The sequence below is a fragment of the Eleutherodactylus coqui genome, chromosome 5 (assembly GCF_035609145.1).
Source record: "Eleutherodactylus coqui strain aEleCoq1 chromosome 5, aEleCoq1.hap1, whole genome shotgun sequence".
NCBI lineage: Eukaryota > Metazoa > Chordata > Amphibia > Anura > Eleutherodactylidae > Eleutherodactylus > Eleutherodactylus coqui.
The window spans coordinates 62,445,727-62,464,020 of record NC_089841.1 but is presented as its reverse complement, the minus strand read 5'-3'; the positions used below and the strand labels follow the sequence as shown (position 1 = coordinate 62,464,020).

The 18,294-nt window shown below is 45.9% G+C and overlaps 1 long non-coding RNA gene across 1 annotated transcript in view; it reads right to left on the bottom strand.

The window, feature by feature from the left end:
* Positions 1–16,189, bottom strand: part of LOC136626892 (uncharacterized) — a 45,180-nt gene extending 28,991 nt beyond the window's left edge. The window contains exons 1-2 of the long non-coding RNA XR_010792704.1: positions 16,039–16,189; positions 14,691–14,762 (exon numbers count right to left, since the gene is read on the bottom strand). This is a non-coding gene — a long non-coding RNA (uncharacterized lncRNA). The remainder of the gene's footprint in view (positions 1–14,690; positions 14,763–16,038) is intronic.
* Positions 16,190–18,294: the final 2,105 nt, after the last annotated feature.

Sequence of the window (18,294 nt, the reverse complement as noted above, 5' to 3'; positions counted from 1 at the left end):
TATGCGCAAGGCTGGGTATTAATTCAACAACTACTACCCCCAGCAGAGACGCAGTAAACTGAGGGCAGTGACAGGCAGACCTAATATTGTATTTTTTGGAAGTTTTTGGGAAAAAGCCCACTGCCTATATAGCCAGTATACCTCTTTCCCTGCCTCACCAGTACTGCCCCTATACTGAGTAAAATGACTGCAGACTGAGGACGCTATGGTCTGCACGCCCAATATACAAAAAAAAAAAAAAAAAATGTGCAACACTGCTAAAAACAGCCTCAACAGTACTGCACACGGTCAGATGTGGCCCTAAGAAGGACCGTTGGGGTTCTTGAAGTCTAATATTACACCTAGCACTCTCCCAATGTGCCATGGCATCTGATAATGATGGCGACCGCTAATAATACTGATAATACATTGCAGTCCTTCTGCATCATCATAGATCCACAGGGTCAAGTCCCCTACAGGGACATAAAAAATGTAAAAAACAAATAAATAAAAACACGTAAACAAGTTGTAATTAAAAAAAAATCTTTTTAGTGCACTTTCCTCATTTTGTGCAACTTCCCCCCATCCACCTCAAAAAATACGTTTGGTATAGTCACAACTATAACAATCTGTTACAATTAATAGAACACTCATTTAACCTTGCTAAAAAAAAAAAGCTAAAAAACTGAGCCAAATGCCTTTTTGTTCATTTCATCTCACAAAAAAACGCAATAAGAGTTAACAAAAAAAACCAAAACATATGTACCGCAAAATGGTTCCAATAAAAACTACAACTTGTAATGCAAAAAACAAGCCCTCACAGAGCTCTATTAATGATAAAATACAAACGTTATGGAACTTTGAAAGCCGAAAATTATACATTTTCTAAATAAAAGGGTTTTTATTAAGCAAAAGTGGGGGGTGGGGGGGTGGGGGGAAATATATATATATATATATATATATATATATATATATATATAACATTCATATTATCGTAATCGTACTAACGTGCAGAAAAAAATGTATCATGTCATTTATTCTTCATGATTAATGCTATAACTTTCCTCCTCCAAAAAAAAAACAATTGCAAAATAGTTATGTTTTTTTTCTGTCCTTCAAAAAAAATTTGAAAACTTATGCAATGCATTATATATAGCCAAAAATGGTACCAATAAAAACTATAGCTCACCAGGCAAAAAACAAGCCCTCATACGGCCATGTTGATGGAAAAATAAAACATTATGGCTTTTGAAAATTGGAGGTGAAACACCCCAAAAATCATTACATCCTCAGGTCCAAAGTAGGCCACATCACTAAAGAGTTAAGAGAGTTTATGCCAAATGATTGTGTAACGTTAAAGTAGGTCAAACTCTTTTATGGAGCATATTAATGCGACTACAAGTTTCTGGAGAAACATGTATCGCCTCTACTTCCTTCTGTCACCTGCATCCTGCAACATCGGATGTTACATAAGCATTTTTTTGGGGGGCCCTTGTTTCAAACTGTTGTTTTTGTGACACTATTCAATACAGAAATTGTTTTCTGTGTAATTCCATATGATTGCGACAGAAAATAAATTGTGGCATGGAGGAAGTATTCTCCCCTAGGACCATGGCTTCTAAGAGAGGATATCTCCATACGCAGACAACCTGATAGAGAATTGTAGGGTAGGCGACTCAATAATGAAAAGACCTCAAGGGATTACATGTGTCACCGTACAACCTCCAACACATCATTCTGCCATGTGCATGAAAACTAATGAAAAAGCAAAATTAAGCTCCACTGCACTGTATAATAGTTCTTGATCATTTTACATGAGAAATTTGAATAATGGATATATACTACGTTGAGTCTTTCTATAGACATTCTGTATGCTGCAATGTCTCTGCTGCTTTTCAACCCTTTAACACATAAAAATAGAACCCAAAATGTTAATGGTGCAATCAGTCTACACTGACACTACATGTGCAATAAAGATCAATGAATCTCAGCACAGGGTTATTAAAAATGTTTTTCCCGATTTGAAACCCTCGTAGCTCGTGTGTAATGACCTTCAGATACATAAATTTGATATCAATGGAAATGGAAACTTAAACTGCTTTGTTCCACATCATAATAAATGTTTTCCCATCAGACGTGCTCAATGTCAGCCCCCTTTGTCACTCAACACACGTGGATCCTGTAGTCAAGTTCCTGCCATACACGTTGTAGAGTATCACGATTAACTGATGCAATGGCTTCTGTGATTCCTACTCCCAGATCATAGATGGTGGGAGGTAAGAGTGGCATGTAGATGCTACACTCCCCCAAAGAAAAAAAATCACAAGGTGTGAGGTCTGAGGAACATGGAGACGAAGGAAGAAGTTCACTATCATAACTACCCGCATGGCCAATCCATCTGATTGGTAGTCATCTATTTACCTCTCTTCTGACTTTATTGTGAAAATGATATAAGGTGGATGGCGAGGTTGCAAATGTGCATCGCTGCTTTATTAATTTCAATGGGATTACCGAAGATAGTCAAGTACTAGAGATGAGCGAGTATACTCGCTAAAGGCAATTGCTCGAGCAAGCATTGCCTTTAGCGAGCATCTCCCCCGCTCGAGACTGCAGGTTCGGGTGTTGGCGCGGGGGAGCGGTGAGTAGAGGCTGTCAGCAGGAGGGAGCGGGGGGGGGGGGGGGGAGAGGGAGAGAGAGATCTTCCCTCCGTTCCGCCCCGCTCTCCCCCGCAGCTCCGTGCCCACTGCCGGCACCCGAACCTGCTGTCTCGAGCGGAGGAGATACTCGCTAAAGGCAAGGCTCGCTTGAGCAATTGCCTTTAACGAGTATACTCGCTCATCTATATCAAGTACTCGTACTTGGCAATTTCTGATGCTCCTATTGAAATGAATGGAGTGGTAGTGTAGTACCGCAGAGTTGGGGTTCCACAGCACTGCTACAGCCACTGTTATGTCATTAAGTGTATATATCTTTAAATGTGTTAAATGTGTAAAATTGTAAGTGTATCACTTTAAATGTGTTAATTAGATGTGTCTGTGCTACCTAACTCTGTACGAGTTTGCAGAATTCACCCTAACCTGCTTCTATAGCTGTCAGTCACTCCTAGCTAGCTCAGGGATTGAATAGTCAGTTTTCCCCTAGCTCAGAATTGGGTGAAAGTTAGAAAATAAAAGGTAGGGAGTGGGCGGGGTTACTCAGTCAAGACCTGGAGATAGCAGAGAGAAGACAGCCCAGAGATAGAGACTAGGGAGTAACAAGGAGGGCATCTACAATAGCCAGTGCAGTGGGAAGTTGAACATCTAAGTGTATTAAAACACCAGAATTGTCAGCAAGGACAGAAGAGAAAAGAGAGAGACAGACACAGAGAAAGAAAGGAAATCAAGTCAGCAAGTCATATTGTATTAAGTCAACGTCAGGGAGCAAAGCTGGAAGATAATGTCAGTTTCCTGAGAAAAGTTCAGAAACAATCAATGTTGGAAAGTGTAGTTCAACATTTTCTTCTGCTTCAAGTGATTGTAATGTAAATTGTTTTACTACTGCAAGTTCAACAGTTCCCTCTCTCCCTGCAAATAAAGAGTTAAATTGTTTTCACCATCTAAGTCTGCTTCCTGAAGTACTTCCGACCAACCACAACATATGCACTGAGGTACCACATGACGCTGCATGACAGCAACGACTATTACCCCCATTATTGTTTAGATCTCCACGTTTTATATTTAGGCTTTCTGTCCAGAATGGGTCCCCACGTATTTACGTGCTGGCGTCATGACAAACCAAAACCTGTAGTAGTTAGACCTTAAGATCGGCCTTTTTCCACTCTGCCAGGAGGTGCAGCAGACCCACTGTGACTACCATCTCATTTCCCCCTGCTGCTTAACACCTCCTAGGTCTGGGTTGCTGCAGTAGCATGTCTTTGCATCCTCCTCTTTATTCATGTGGGGAGTTTTTGAATTCTTGGGATTGGCGGGGGTGCCAATAGTCAGACCTTGACTGACCATAAAGACATCCCTTATTTTGTGGATAGCGGATAACTTTATAACTTGACACAACCACTTCAAGGACTCCAATTCCTCACAATACATTTTAATGCAATATCATGACATCCTAGCAAAACCCTTCGTATGCTGTAACACCCGTAACAACCACTGGGTGGCCACAAGTAGAAAAACATAGGATAAACATCTCCCAATAGAATATTGCAAAATCTTTTTTTCTTAGAGCTCGTGATCTTGCCCTACACATGGGCACAGAAACAATGAAACTTGACTGGCTCTGTCACTCTCTACAGAGGCCTATAGTATAAAGACTGGTTTGCACATACGAAGCAGAGATGCTGGCCATCTCCTTCCACTTTAGCCTGGCAATGTTGTTCAAGTCTACGGATAGAGATAGACATATTTTTTAACACATTTTTGGTGATTTTTTTTCAATGCCACTATATGCATAAAAAAAATCATAAAATCCCTCAGTTTTCACCCCAACCACTAACAATTAAAATAGCTTGACCCTTCCTGTTCTGTAGAGAAAACTTCTCAGGGGCAGTACCGTGAGTAAGTCATCCACCCCAGCTACATTAATTTAGAAGTAATCAGTTCAGTGCTGCCTGCCTCTGTGTCTCAGGTGGGTATTAATTGATAATTTGAAGCCTAAGGCCTCCTTCCCACGATCGGATTTACGCCGCGTAATTCGCGGCGAAAATCTGCTGCGTTGCCCGCTGCTATTAGGTTCTATTGAACCTAATAGCACAATGCTCACGATACGGAATTCCACCGCGGAATTCCGCACCGTGAAATCTCCCATCCTCACCCACGGCATGCTCTATTTGCCGCCGGTGTACGCGCTGACGGCTTCCATTGCAGTCAATGGAAGCCGTCCGTTTACGCTATCTCCCGCTGTAACACAGCAGAAGATAGCGTGAAAACGCTTTCCTGCCTACCGCCGCCGCGTCACGTGACACGGCCGGCCACGTCATGTGACGCGGTGGGCGTGTCACATGACGCGGCGGTGGTGGGCGGGGAAGCGTCTTCACGCTATCTTCCGCTGGTAAGTATGGGGTCTCTGGGGGGCGCCGTGACGGGCTTCGCCGCGGAATATTCCGTGACGGGCTTCGCCGCGGAATATTCCGCGGCGGAGCCCGTCACGCTCGTGTGAAGCCGGCCTAAGGGTAAGTTCACACTGCAGAACTTTTAGGTTTGCAAATTTCACCTCTCAAAACTGTGGATTTCTGTTGCAGTTTTTGTTATGGATCTAAAATTGGATTTAACCCTGTCAAAGAGCAAAATTCACATGCAGAACTTTGACATGTTTCGTCAGTGTCTGTGTATTTAATATGTGGCCCAAGACAACGCTTTTTCTTCCAATATGGACCAGAGATGCCAAAAGATTTGACAGACATGTGTTAAATAGAGATGAGCAAGCACACTCGTTCGAGCATTAGGGTAATCGCGATGCTCGTTACTCGAGTCAAACACCACGCGGTACTCGAGTCAATTCCATTTCCTTCCCCGCATGTTTAGCGCCATTTTCTAGCCAATAGACATGCGGGGAAGGCATTACCACTTCCTGCTGTGATGTGCCAGCCCTATCCCACCCCCCTGCAGTGAGTGGCTGGCGAGATCAAGTGACCGCCAAGTACTTAAAGCGGTCCCGCCCGCGGCTCGCCTCATACACCCGCTGGCAGAGGTTAGGGAAAGTGCTGCTGCTGATATAGGGAAAGTGTTAGCGTAGGTCCTGTCTTCAAGAACCCCAACGGTCCTTCTTAGGGTTACATCTGACCGTGTGCATTACTGTTGTGGCTGGCTGGGAGCAGTAGTGCACCATTTTTTTTTTTTTTTATCTCGGGCTGTGCAGGCCATTTGACCTATAGCGTTCTCAGTCTGCAGTGTATTATACAGAGTATAGGGAAAGTGCTGCTGCTGATATAGGGAAAGTGTTAGAGTAGAATCCTGTCTTCAAAAACCCCAAAGCTCCTTCGTTGGGCTACATCTGACCGTGTGCATTATACTTGTGGCTGGCTGAGAGTTGTGGTGCATCCATTTTTGCTTTACGCATCTAGGCCTGTTTCCAGCCTTTCAGTAACAGCGTTCTCAGGCTGCAGTGCCGTACAACCAGCTCTCACCGTGAAACTGCACTCAAATATTTCCTAGCCTGCTGCAAACGACTTCATTTATACCGTTCTGTGTCTGCAGTGCATAACAGAATTTTGGGGCACAGTCACTTCTATGGGGAAAGTTATATACACTATACAGTCCGTATCCTCTGTGCAAAAAACCCAAAGCTCCTCTGTTGGGCTACATCTGACCGTGTGCATTTTAGTTGTGGCCTGCTGAGAGATGTAGTGCATCCATTTTTGTATTACGCATCTAGGCCTGTTAGCAGTCTGTCAGTAATAGTTTTTTTCAGGCTGCAGTGCCGTACAACCAGCTCTCTTCTTGAAACATCCCTCAAATATTTCCTAGCCTACTGCGAACGACTTCATTTATACCGTTCTGTGTCTGCAGTGGATTACACAGTGTTGGAGCACAGCCACTTCTATAGGGAAAGTTATATACACTATACAGTCCGTATCCTCCATGCAAAAACCCTGAAGCTCCTTCTTAGGGCTACATCTGACTGTGTGCATTTTAGTTGTGGCCTGCTGGGAGTTGTAGTGCATCTATTTTTGTCTTACGCATCTAGGCCTGTTCCCAGACTTTCAGTAATAGTTTTTCAGGCTGCAGTGCCAGACAACCAGCTTTCACCGTGAAAGTGCACTCAAATAATTCCTAGCCTGCTGCGAACGACTTCATTTATACTGTTCTGTGTCTGCAGTGCATAACAGAATGTTGGGGCACAACCACTTCTATAGGGAAAGCTATATACACTATACAGTCTGTATCCTCCGTGCAAAAACCTCAAAGCTCCTTCTTAGGGCTACATCTGACTGTGTGCATTTTAGTTGGTGCCTGCTGGGAGTTGTAGTGCATCCATTTTTGTATTACGCATCTAGGGCCTAGGCCTGTTTGCAGCCTGTCAGTAATAGCGTTCCCAGGCTGCAGTGCCGTACAAGGAGCTCTCACCGTGAAACTGCACTCAAATATTTCCTAGCCTACTGCGGACGACTGCGTTTATACCGTTCTTTGTCTGCAGTGCATAAGACAGAGGTCTCAGCGCTAAACAGTACTGTAATATTACCCGGGCCACTGCAAAGTATTTCAGCTCTGCCGCTGTGCAGAGTGTCTCACAATACCCTTTCCTTGGTGGGGTTGGGATAGCTGCAGTTACCAGCACTATCCACTGGCTTTAGAGTCTTTCCCACTCCATACAGCCTCTCTTATCTACAAGTCTCTGTGAGCAGTAAATTACCCCTAGGTATCAGCGCGCGACAGTGGGTTACTTTTTTCAAGTCACAGCTTAGAGCCTCCGCTATCTACAAGTCTCTGTGTGCGGTGAATTAAGCCACAGTTGTCAGTGCTGTACAGTGGGGTAATTTATTTGGGCCCTGCTCTATTCTTAATCTGCCATGATGAGGAGTAGGGGTAAGGATCGCGGACGTGGACGTGGTCGCGGACATCCAAGTGAGGGTGTGGGCACAGGCCGAGTTCCTGGTCCAGGTGAATCACAGCCGGCTGCTGAGGGATTAGGAGAGAGGCAAGTTTCTGGGGCCCCCAGCTTCATATCACAATTTACGGGTCCGCGTGGTAGACCTTTATTACAAACAGAGCAGTGTAAGCAGGTCCTGTCGTGGATGGTAGAAAATGCGTCCAGCAATGTATCGACCACCCAGTCTTCTACGCAGTCCACTACTCCCAGCCTAGGGACTGCATCTCTGAATCCTTTGGCTGCTGCTCTTCCTTCCTCCCAGCCTCCTCATTCCATGAAAATGATATATTTTGAGCAGGCAGACTCCCAGGAACTGTTCTCGGGTCCCTGCCATGAGTGAGAAAAAATGGTTCCTCTCTCACCTGAGGAGTTTGTCATGACCGATGCCCAACCTTTGGAAAGTTCCCGGAGTCCGGGGGATGAGGCTGGGGACTTCCGGCAACTGTCTCAAGAGCTTTCAGTGGGTGAGGAGGATGATGATGATGAGACACAGTTGTCTGTTAGTGAGGTAGTAGTAAGGGCAGTAAGTCCAAGGGAGGAGCGCACAGAGGATTCAGAGGAAGAGCAGTTGGACAATGAGGTGACTGACCCCACCTGGTTTGCTAAGCCTACTGTGGACAGGGCTTCAGAGGGGTAGGCAAATGCAGCAGCAGGACAGGTTGCAAGAGGCAGTGGGGTGGCCAGGGGGAGAGGCAGGGCCAGAGCGAAGAATCCCCCAACTGTTTCCCAAAGCACTACCTCGCTGCAAGCCTCGGTGCAGGGGGCTAGGTGTTCAAAGGTGTGGATGTTTTTCAGTGAGAGCGCGGACGACCGACGAACAGTGGTGTGCAACCTGTGTCGCACCAAGATCACCCGGGTAGCCACCATTACCAGCCTCACCACCACCAGCATGCACAGGCATATGATGGTCAAGCACCCCACAAGGGGGGATGAAGGCCATTCACCACCTCCGGTCACACCACTGCCTCTTCCCCTGTGCCCCAACCTGACACACAGATCCAATCCCCCTCTCAGGACACAGGCACGAGCGCCTCCCGGCCTGCACCCACACCCTCACCTCCACTGTCCTCCACCACGTCCAGCAACGTCTCTCAGTGCAGTGTTCAGCTGTCACGAACGCAAATACGCCGCCACGCACTCGCACGCACAAGCTTTAAACGTGCACATTGCCAAATTAATCAGCCTGGAGATGCTGCTGTACAGGCTTGTGGAAACGGAGGCTTTCAAAAACATAATGGCTGCGGCGGTCCCGCACTACTCGGTCCCCAGTCGCCACTATTTTTCCCGGTGTGCCGTCCTAGCCCTACACCAGCACGTCTCCTGCAACATTAATCGTGCCCTCACTAACACGGTTACTGGGAAAGTCCACTTAACCATGGACACGTGGACAAGTAATGGCGGGCAGGGCCACTATATATCCCTGACGGCACATTGGGTGAATTTGGGGGAGGCTTGGACCGAGTCAGAGCCTGGGACCGCTCATGTCCTACCCACACCCAGTATAGCAGGTCCTACCACGGTGCTGGTATCTGCGGCGTTTTATGCCACCTCCTTCAAACCCTCCCTCTCCTCCTCCTCCGCCACCACTACCTCTCAATTAAGAAGTGTGAGCACGTCGCCAGCAGTCGGTATCGCGCGGTGCGGCAGCACAGAGGTGGGCAGGCGTCAGCAGGCCGTGCTGAAACTAATCAGCTTAGGTGACAAGAGGCACACGGCCCCTGAACTGTTGCAGGGTCTGACAGAGCAGACCGACCTCTGGCTTTCGCCACTGAGCCTCCAACCGGGCATGGTCGTGTGTGACAATGGCCGTAACCTGGTGGCAGCTCTGAAGCTCGGCAGCCTCACACATGTGCCATACCTGGCCCACGTCTTCAATCTGGTGGTTCAGCGGTTTCTGAAAAACTACCCCCACTTGTCTGACCTGCTCGGCAAGGTGCGCCGCGTCTGCGCACATTTCTCCAAGTCCACCATGGACACTGCCACCTTGAGGACCCTGCAACATCGATTTCAGCTGCCAGAGCACCGACTGCTGTGTGACGTGCCCACACGCTGGAATTCTATGCTGCACATGTTGGCCAGGCTGTACGAGCAGCGTAGGGCAATAGTGGAATACCAGCTGCAACATGGGCGGTGGAGTGGTAGTCAACCTCCCCAATTCTTTACTGAGGAGTGGGCATGGATGGCAGATATCTGCCAGGTCCTCGGAAACTTTGAGGAGTCAACCCAGATGGTGAGCGGCAATACTGCAGTCATTAGCATTACCATCCCGCTGCTTTGCCTACTGAGAAGTTCGCTGCAAAGCACGAAGGCTGACACTTTGCGGTTGGAACTGGAGACGGGGGATGACAGTATGTCCATTGATAACCAGACCACCCTCATGTCTATATCTCAGCGCGTTTTGGAGGAGGAGGAGCAGGAGGAGGAGGGGGAAGAGACAGCTGGCCACACTGCAGAGGGTACCCATGCTGCTTGCCTGTCATCTGTTCAGCGTGTATGGGCTAAAGAGGAGGAGGAGGAGGATCCTGAAAGTCATCTTCCAAGTGAGGACAGCGATGTGTTGCATACTGGTACCCTGGCACACATGGTTGACTTCATGTTAGGCTGCCTTTCTCATGACCCTTGCGTTAGACGCATTCTGGGCAACACGGATTACTGGGTGTACACCCTTCTTGACCCACTGTATAAGGAGAACCTTTCCACTCTCATTCCCGAAGAGGAAAGGGGTACGAGAGTGATGCAATACCACAGGGCCCTGGTGGAAAAAGTAATGCTAAACTTCCCATCTGACAGCGCTAGTGGCAGAAGACGCAGTTGCGAGAGCCAAGCAGAAGGGGAGGCGCGGGGATCGGGCAGCATGTCCAGCGCAGGCAGGGGAATACTCTCCAAGGCCTTTGCCAACTTTATGGCTCCCCAGCAAGACTGTGTCACCACTCCCCAGTCAAGGCTGAGTCGGAAGGAGCTCTGTAAAAAGATGGTGAGGGAGTACGTAGCCGATCATACCACCATCCTCCGTGATGCCTCTGCTCCATACAACTATTGGGTGTCAAAACTAGACACGTGGCACAAACTTACGCTGTACGCCATGGAGGTGCTGGCCTGCCCTGCCGCTAGCATCTTGTCAGAGAGGGTGTTTAGTGCAGCTGGGGGAATCATCACGGATAAGCGTACTCACCTGTCAACTGCCAGTGCCCACATGCTTACACTCATAAAGATGAACAAAGGCTGGATTTCCCCAGACTTCTCTTCTTCACCGGGGGAGAGCAGCGGAATCTAAAGATTCTTTTAGCTGCAACCGGAGAAAAAAGCATTCTCCATCACCGGAAAAAAGGGCGAATTAGCTTTGTCAATCACTCTCGGATATTATTACTCCTCCTCCTCCTACTCCTCTTCCTAAAACAGCATGTCATCAGGCTGAACTGCCAATTTTTCTGCTGCCCAAAAGGCTCTGCTTACAATTTTTTTACAATTTTTCAAAGTTTCAAAAGTATTGTATTGATACTTTAACAGTCAGAAACCAATTTTTTTCACAGGGCTGCCTCCAGGCTCTGTTACAAATTAAGCAACAGCGAGCTGTATCTTTAAAAAATGTTTCTGGGTCTCACCTGCCCTCGCGGTTGAGCAATTTTTCAGGGGTGCACTTGTACTCTAGGTACACCAATTTTTCTGGCCATCGCCTATACTGTTATCTAACTAACTTTTCCGGCCTTCGCCTATACTCATGGTATACCAATGTTTCAGGCGTTCGCCTATACTCTTGCTACAGAAATGTTACAGGGGTCTGCCTATACCTTTGCTACAGGACTGTTACAGGGGTCTGCCTATACTTCTGCTACAGAAATGTTACAGGGGTCTGCCTATACTTCTGCTACAGAAATGTTACAGGAGTCTGCCTATACTTTTACTACAGAGATGTTACTGGGGTCCGCCTATACTTTTACTACAGAAATATTACTGGGGTCTGCCTATACTACTGCTGCAGAAATGTTACAGGGGTCTGCGAATACTTTTACTACCGGAATGTTAGAGGGGTCTGCCTATACTTCTGCTACAGAAATGCTACAGGGGTCTGCCTATAATTCTGCTACAGAAATGTTACAGGGGTCTGCCTATACTTTTACTACAGAAATGCTACTGGGGTCTGCCTATACTTTTACTACAGAAATGTTACTGGGGTCTGCCTATACTTTTATTACATAAATGTTACTGGGGTCTGCCTATAGCTTTGCTACAGAAATGTTACTGGGGTCTGCCTATACTTCTGCTACAGAAATGTTACTGGGGTCTGCCTATACCTTTGCAACAGAAATGTTACTGGGGTCTGCCTATACCTTTGCTACAGGAATGTTACTGGGGTCTGCCTACACTATGGGTGCACAAAGACTTCCCATCGCGATGTTTTACCTATCTGACACAAATACACTGACTGACTAGGGCAGAAATGTGGGCCGAGGCCAAGGTCCTTGGCGGGGTGAGACTCTCCCATGTTTGGGCACTCTGATTTCTTCCTGTGTAATACCATCTTTGTGCACTGACAGCGTAGGCAAGCCCAAGGAACTCAAAGACTTCCCCTTGTGGTGTTGAGCTATCTGTGTGGGGACACATGGATTTCCCATTGCTATTTAACTCAGGGCACCTTGGTTCACACAAGGTGGAGGCTGGGACCGAGCCTGACCCAGGGCCCGCTCACATACTTCCCACACAGACTATAGCGGGTCCTGGTCATGGTTTCTTGGCCTTGTAATACCACCTCCTCCTCCTGCTTAGGGTCAGGGGATCACTGGGCAACATGGGCAACATGTATTTTCTCTTGTGTTACCATAGTTATCTGAGGCAATGGCTTGGGCCAAACAAAAGGAGCGTTACTGCATTAATGAGACGTTCACTGCTGTACTAGCATCGGAGTCCGCTCTATGCCCGCGATTGCTAAGGGAGTGGGCAGAGGCCTATGTCCTGGGGGAAATGCAACTGCGCCTGGTTGGGCCTGGGAAACTTATTCCTGGTTAATCCAGTCTTTGGAGCGGTCAAAGCAAGCGTAACTGATTTAATGAGACCTTAACAGCTGTACTAGCATCGGAGTCCGCTCTATGCCCGCGATTGCTAAGGGCGTGGGCAGAGGCCTATGTCCTGGGGGAAATGCAACTGTGTCTGGTTGGGGTTGGGGAACCTATTCCTGGTTAATCCAGTCTTTGGAGCGGTGAAAGCAACCGTAACTGATTTAATGAGATGTTCACTGCTGTACTAGCATCGGAGTCTGCTTTATGCCCACGATTGCTGAGAGTGAGGGCAGAGGCCTAGGTCCTGGGGGAAAATGCAACTGCGCCAGGTCTGGCCCATAGAACTTTTTCCTGGTCAATCCAGTCTTTGAAGTGGTGAAAGCAACCGTAATTGATTTAATGAGACGTTCACTGCTATACTAGCATTGGAGTCTGCTTTATGCCCACGATTGCTGAGGGTGAGGGCAGAGGCCGAGGTCCTCAGCGGACAAAAGTCTGCCATGTTTGGGCACTGTAATTGCTTCATGTTTAATACTTTCCTTTGGTTCCTTTGGCTCGCTTATGCTGTGAGTGCACAAAGACTTCCCATAGCGGTGTTTTACCTGTCTAACACAAATACACTGACTGACTAGACCAGAAAAGTAGGCCGAGGCCCTTAGCAGGGTGAAACTCTGCCATGTTTGGGCGCTCTGATTTCCTCATGTGTAATACCATGCTTGAGTTCCTTGGCCTCGCCTATGCTGTGAGTGCACAAAGACTTCCCATTGCGTTGCTTTACCTGTCTGGCAAAAATACACTGACTGACTAGGGTAGAAATGTGGGCCGAGGTCCTTGGTGGGGTGAAACTCTGCCATGTTTGGAGCACTCTGATTTCTTCTTGTGTAATACCATCTTTGTGCACAGACAGCATAGGCAAGCCCAAGGAACTCAAATACTTTCCATTGCGGTGTTGAGCTATCTAACACCTACACACAATGAATTGTGTGGGGACACATGGATTTCCCATTGCTATGTAACTCGTGGCACCTTGGGTCACTCAAGGTGGAGGCTGGGACCGAGCCTGACCCTGGGCCCGCTCATGTGCTTCCCACACAGAGTATTGCTGCATTGTGGAGATGTGTAGAAGTGCTGGCACCTGAGTCCCCTTTATACCCACTTTTGCGGCTCCTGACAATTTTGTGACGGAGATGGCACAGGATTGGAATGATCGTACGTCAATCTATCATCAATTCTCAACAGCATCGTGGGCTATCGCCCACACTTTCAAAGAGGGTCGCTGCCTGGCCCTGTCAACCCTCTGCAGTGTGTGCCTCCAGTTTCGCCTCATCCAGTACGTGCTTATAAATAGACATGAGGGTGGTGTGGCTATGAAGCAAGGGTGTGGCATGAGGGCAGCGGAAACATTGTGTGCCCTGTGGACGCAGGATCGTGCGGGGGGGTTGGACAGCAATGCTAGCATGTAACCCAGGAGAAGAGGCAGCGGTTTCACCTGCAGGCAGTGATTGTCCTTGGTTGCAGGTAGTGTGGTGCTTAGCTAAGGTGTGCCTTGCTAATGAGGGTTTGTCCGAAGTAAAAATTGTTAGGGGGGTGACGCCAGACTCTTGCCCCCATTTTAGCTTAATAGTGGGACCTGGGAGCCTCAGATGCAGCCATGCATGCTGCTCCTGCCCTTCTCTATCCGTTTCTGTGGTGTTTCCATGGCTTTCTGATGTTTTCCAGTGTTTCACAAGTCATGACCTATGCGGAGCATCGGTCCCATACAAAAATGCTCGAGTCGCCCATTGACTTCAATGGGGTTCGTTACTCAAAACGAACTCTCGACCATTGCGAAAAGATCGACTCGAGCAACGAGCACCCGAGCATTTTGGTGCTCGCTCATCCCTAGTATTAAAGCATTAGGCCCATTAGTTATGATTGAAGATTCTGTGTGGTTAGTGGCCAGATGGCTAGGTTTTTGTTTATGTACTGTTCTAAATATAAAGTATTGTGAATTGTTGCCATGATAAAATTAAACTGGCAGGCTTAATTTTTAAAGAAAATTCCAGATGTAAAGATAGTTCCTGGTGTGCTGCCATCCTAAATGGAGAAGGTGCTAGTCGAGAGGCATAACTAATGACCCATTGTCACACTACTTACTAACTGCGCCACACAAAGGTAGCATGGGCCACTCCTCTTCTGCTTCCGTCAAGCCAGCCGCCATCACCTGACCTATTAAAACAACATACATAACATATTTAGCAGTGAAAGAAGGAGCCAGTGTGTCACTTCTCTATAAAACTATGAATCTCAGGACATGCTGGGAGTCATAGTTTTGCAGCAGCTGGAAAGTAATAGATTGGGGACCAATGCTCTAGATCACTTTTATCCAAAATAAGAGAATTACATTAGTCTACTTTAAGCTGCTGTTTGCTTGGGCTGAACAATGCTAAACAGCAATAATTTCAACCTGTTGACAAATGTATAAAAGCAAAACTCTCTAAAAATCATTGCCTTTGGGAGCTGACCTTTTAAATGTAAAATGCAAAATTAAAATTGGAACCGGAAATTGCTTTACAAATGAAAAAGTATTTCAGAAGTCGAGTTCTTCGATTATATAGCAGCTGAATGAGCGGAAAAGCCTAATATATTCTCCTGGTGTCTTGTTGGTAGAGAATCCATAAGCAGATAGGACACCAAGTAGGAGAAATGTAAATGCCTAAGTCCAGAGGTGGCTGCTCATCGCAGATATCTGAAGTCTGGACCATGCATCATTTCTGTGTGATCTTTTCAGATTTTTCATTTCTCACTGGAATTATCTAAAAAAAAGCCTAAAAAAAATTTGACAGATTTGTTGTTATTCACTGGAAATAAAAGCCATCGGCCATGTTAAGATTGCACAAAGCTTCCTACGGAGCAAAACAATCAACTTTCCACTAAAAGTTGCAAAGCCCCAGGGCGATATATACTAACACCGAGCTTGCTGCTGAGAGGCAGTGACATGTAAAACATGAAATATTTGTTTACGCCATGTAACGTGCAATATAGTCAAGATATCTAATTACAGCAATGGTTGTCGCTCAGTGGAATGGAAAGGATAGGGAATAGTATAATATTGTGCAGTGAAAGAGTGACTTTTTGTAAATATGTAATTATCTTAGGCTAAGGTAGGAATCTAAGGATGATTCAGATGCAGATGCGAGGTGCTGCACTCAAGCACAGATCTGGAATCCTGGATGAAATTGCTACATCTGTTGCGCCTAGAATCTATGTAAAGTAGAGAACTGCACACACGGAACGCCAAAGGCAAGTGAACTGTAAACTAGACTCACGGGCAGCCATAACACAAAGACCCAAACTTCACCTGCAAGAAATGCAAGCTTGTGTCTCTACTGGAGGAAACATTTTCAAGAGAGAATAGCTACATTGAAGCTCATTAAAGGGGTTCTGTCACTTAAAAAAAAAAAAAATCTCTATTAATGTATTCCTTTCCCATCAGTCTACTTACCAGATCTTCACCTCCCCCATCTTCTCCTGTCTCCTGCAGTCCAGGGGGATGACTTCACCTTCAGCTGCCTGATTCTTCTCCTTCTTGTGAGGTTATGTACATTTGGTTGGCAGTCTTCTGTCTGCCAGCCAATGTACGCTATGCCACAGCTCACAGGCCAGCAAGAGAAATGTCTATCTGCTTCAGAGATTGCTCATGTGAGCTGGCTCTGAAATATATAACAATCTTTTCCTAGCCAGTGAACGCTACAGCACAGGGACCTGACCTTCACTGACCCAACCGGAAGGAATGTGAGGAATGCAGCGTTCAAAATAAGATGGCCCAGCGTGCAGTGAGGTGACCCAGGACACTGCAGGAGCTCAGCTAAGAGAAGATGTGCTAAGGAAACTGGCAGGGAAGGAATAGGCAAGTATAGATTTTTTTTTAATGACAAAACTTCTTTAAGGAAGGTAAGGATTTTCTTGACAGAGCAGATGAGTCTTCAAAATGTTGAAGGAAAAGAAATCTACAGTGTACGTGCAGAAGCAAAGGAATGGAAGCATGTGACCCAAAAAAGCAGGAGGATCAGGAGTCTGCCAGCACCCATACTACTTGGGAACCAGTACCAGGTTCTTGAGCAGAAGGAGAAAGAGGTACAACAAGCAATCATTCTACCCACAAAGAACAGAGCAGAGAAGAAAATGGTACAGAGCCAGATTTTAATGAACTCAGAAAGAGGGTACGAAGAATCCAATGGCTGGATGTTTTTAAGGAGAGAAAAGTCCAAGAAGGTTTGGAAATATTACGAAATTAGATTTTCAAAGCACAATCATTAACAATTTCTAAAAGAAGGAAGAATGGGAAGCTTTTAAAGAGACCAGGATGGATGAACACAGAACTTGCACACGTTAAAAAGGAAGAAAAATATGTTTATCAAAAGGGAATATCTAAAGAATTTAATGCGGTCTGGAGCAACTGTAGGGTAAGTGTCCGAAAAGCTAAAGTTATTTGGGAATTGAGGCTTGCGACAGTGCCAAAAGCAATAAAAAAGGATTTTGGGGGTATGTCAAAAGCATAGTCAAAGATGCTATTGGATGCTTACAAGATGAAAATGGTGAATTGGTTAAGAATAATGTTGAGAAGGCAGATCTTTTAAATTTATATTTTATGTCTGTTTCTCTCTGAAAGTAGATGTAACATCAACTGATCTTCCCTGTGTTATTGGGGGAATAAAAGAATGCAGGCTATCTATAAGAAGAGAGATGGTGAGGGAACACTTAGCTAACTTAAATTAATTCAAGTCTCAAGGTCCAGATGAATTACATCCTAGGATACTAAAGGAAGCAGCAGAGGTAATTGCTAACTACTTGCAATATTCCTTGAAAATTCCTGCAGAACAGGAGAAGTTCCAGAAGATTGAGAAAGGGAAAATGTTGTCCCTATCTTCAAAAAAGGGAAGAAGATGGATCCAGAAAACTACAGGCCATGAGTCTGACTTCTATACTGGGAAAGATCTTTGAACAAATTATTAAACAGCATGTATGCAAGTACTTGGATAAAAATTGAGTAATTATCTAGAGCCAGCATGGGTTTGTAACAAACAAGTCATGTCAGACTAATCTAATTTCCTTCTATGACAGAATCACCGACTGGGTTGATCAGGGAAATGCGGTGGATATAGTATATCTTGACTTTAGTAAAGCATTTGACAAAGTATCTCATACCATAGTTATTGAAAAAAATGACCAAATATGGGATTTACAAGGCAACTGTTAGGTGGATTCACAACTGGCTGAGTGATCGTATTCAAAGAGTGGTCATAAATGGCTGCACATTCAAGTGGAAGAATGTACCAAGTGGGGTACCACAAGGCTCTGCCCTAGGCCCAGTGTGGTTTGACATTTTGATAAATGATCTGAAGGAGGGAATTGATGGGAAACTGATCAAATTTGCAGACGGCACAAAGCTAGGAGGGATCGCTAACACTAGAGAAGAGAGAGTATTCAAAAAGATCTAGAAAAGCTTGAACAGTGGGCAGCAACTAACAAAATAGTATTTAACAAGGAGAAATGCAAAGTCCTACATCTGGGCAAGAAAAATGAAAAAAGCACATACAGAATGGAAGGAATTGCGTTAAGCAGCAGCACACGTGAAAAAGACTTGGGTATACTAATAGATCATAGACTGAACATGAGTCAACAATGTGACGCAGCAGCCAAAAAGGCAAACACAATTCTGGGATGTATTAAAGGAGATGTCCCGCGCCGAAACGGGTTT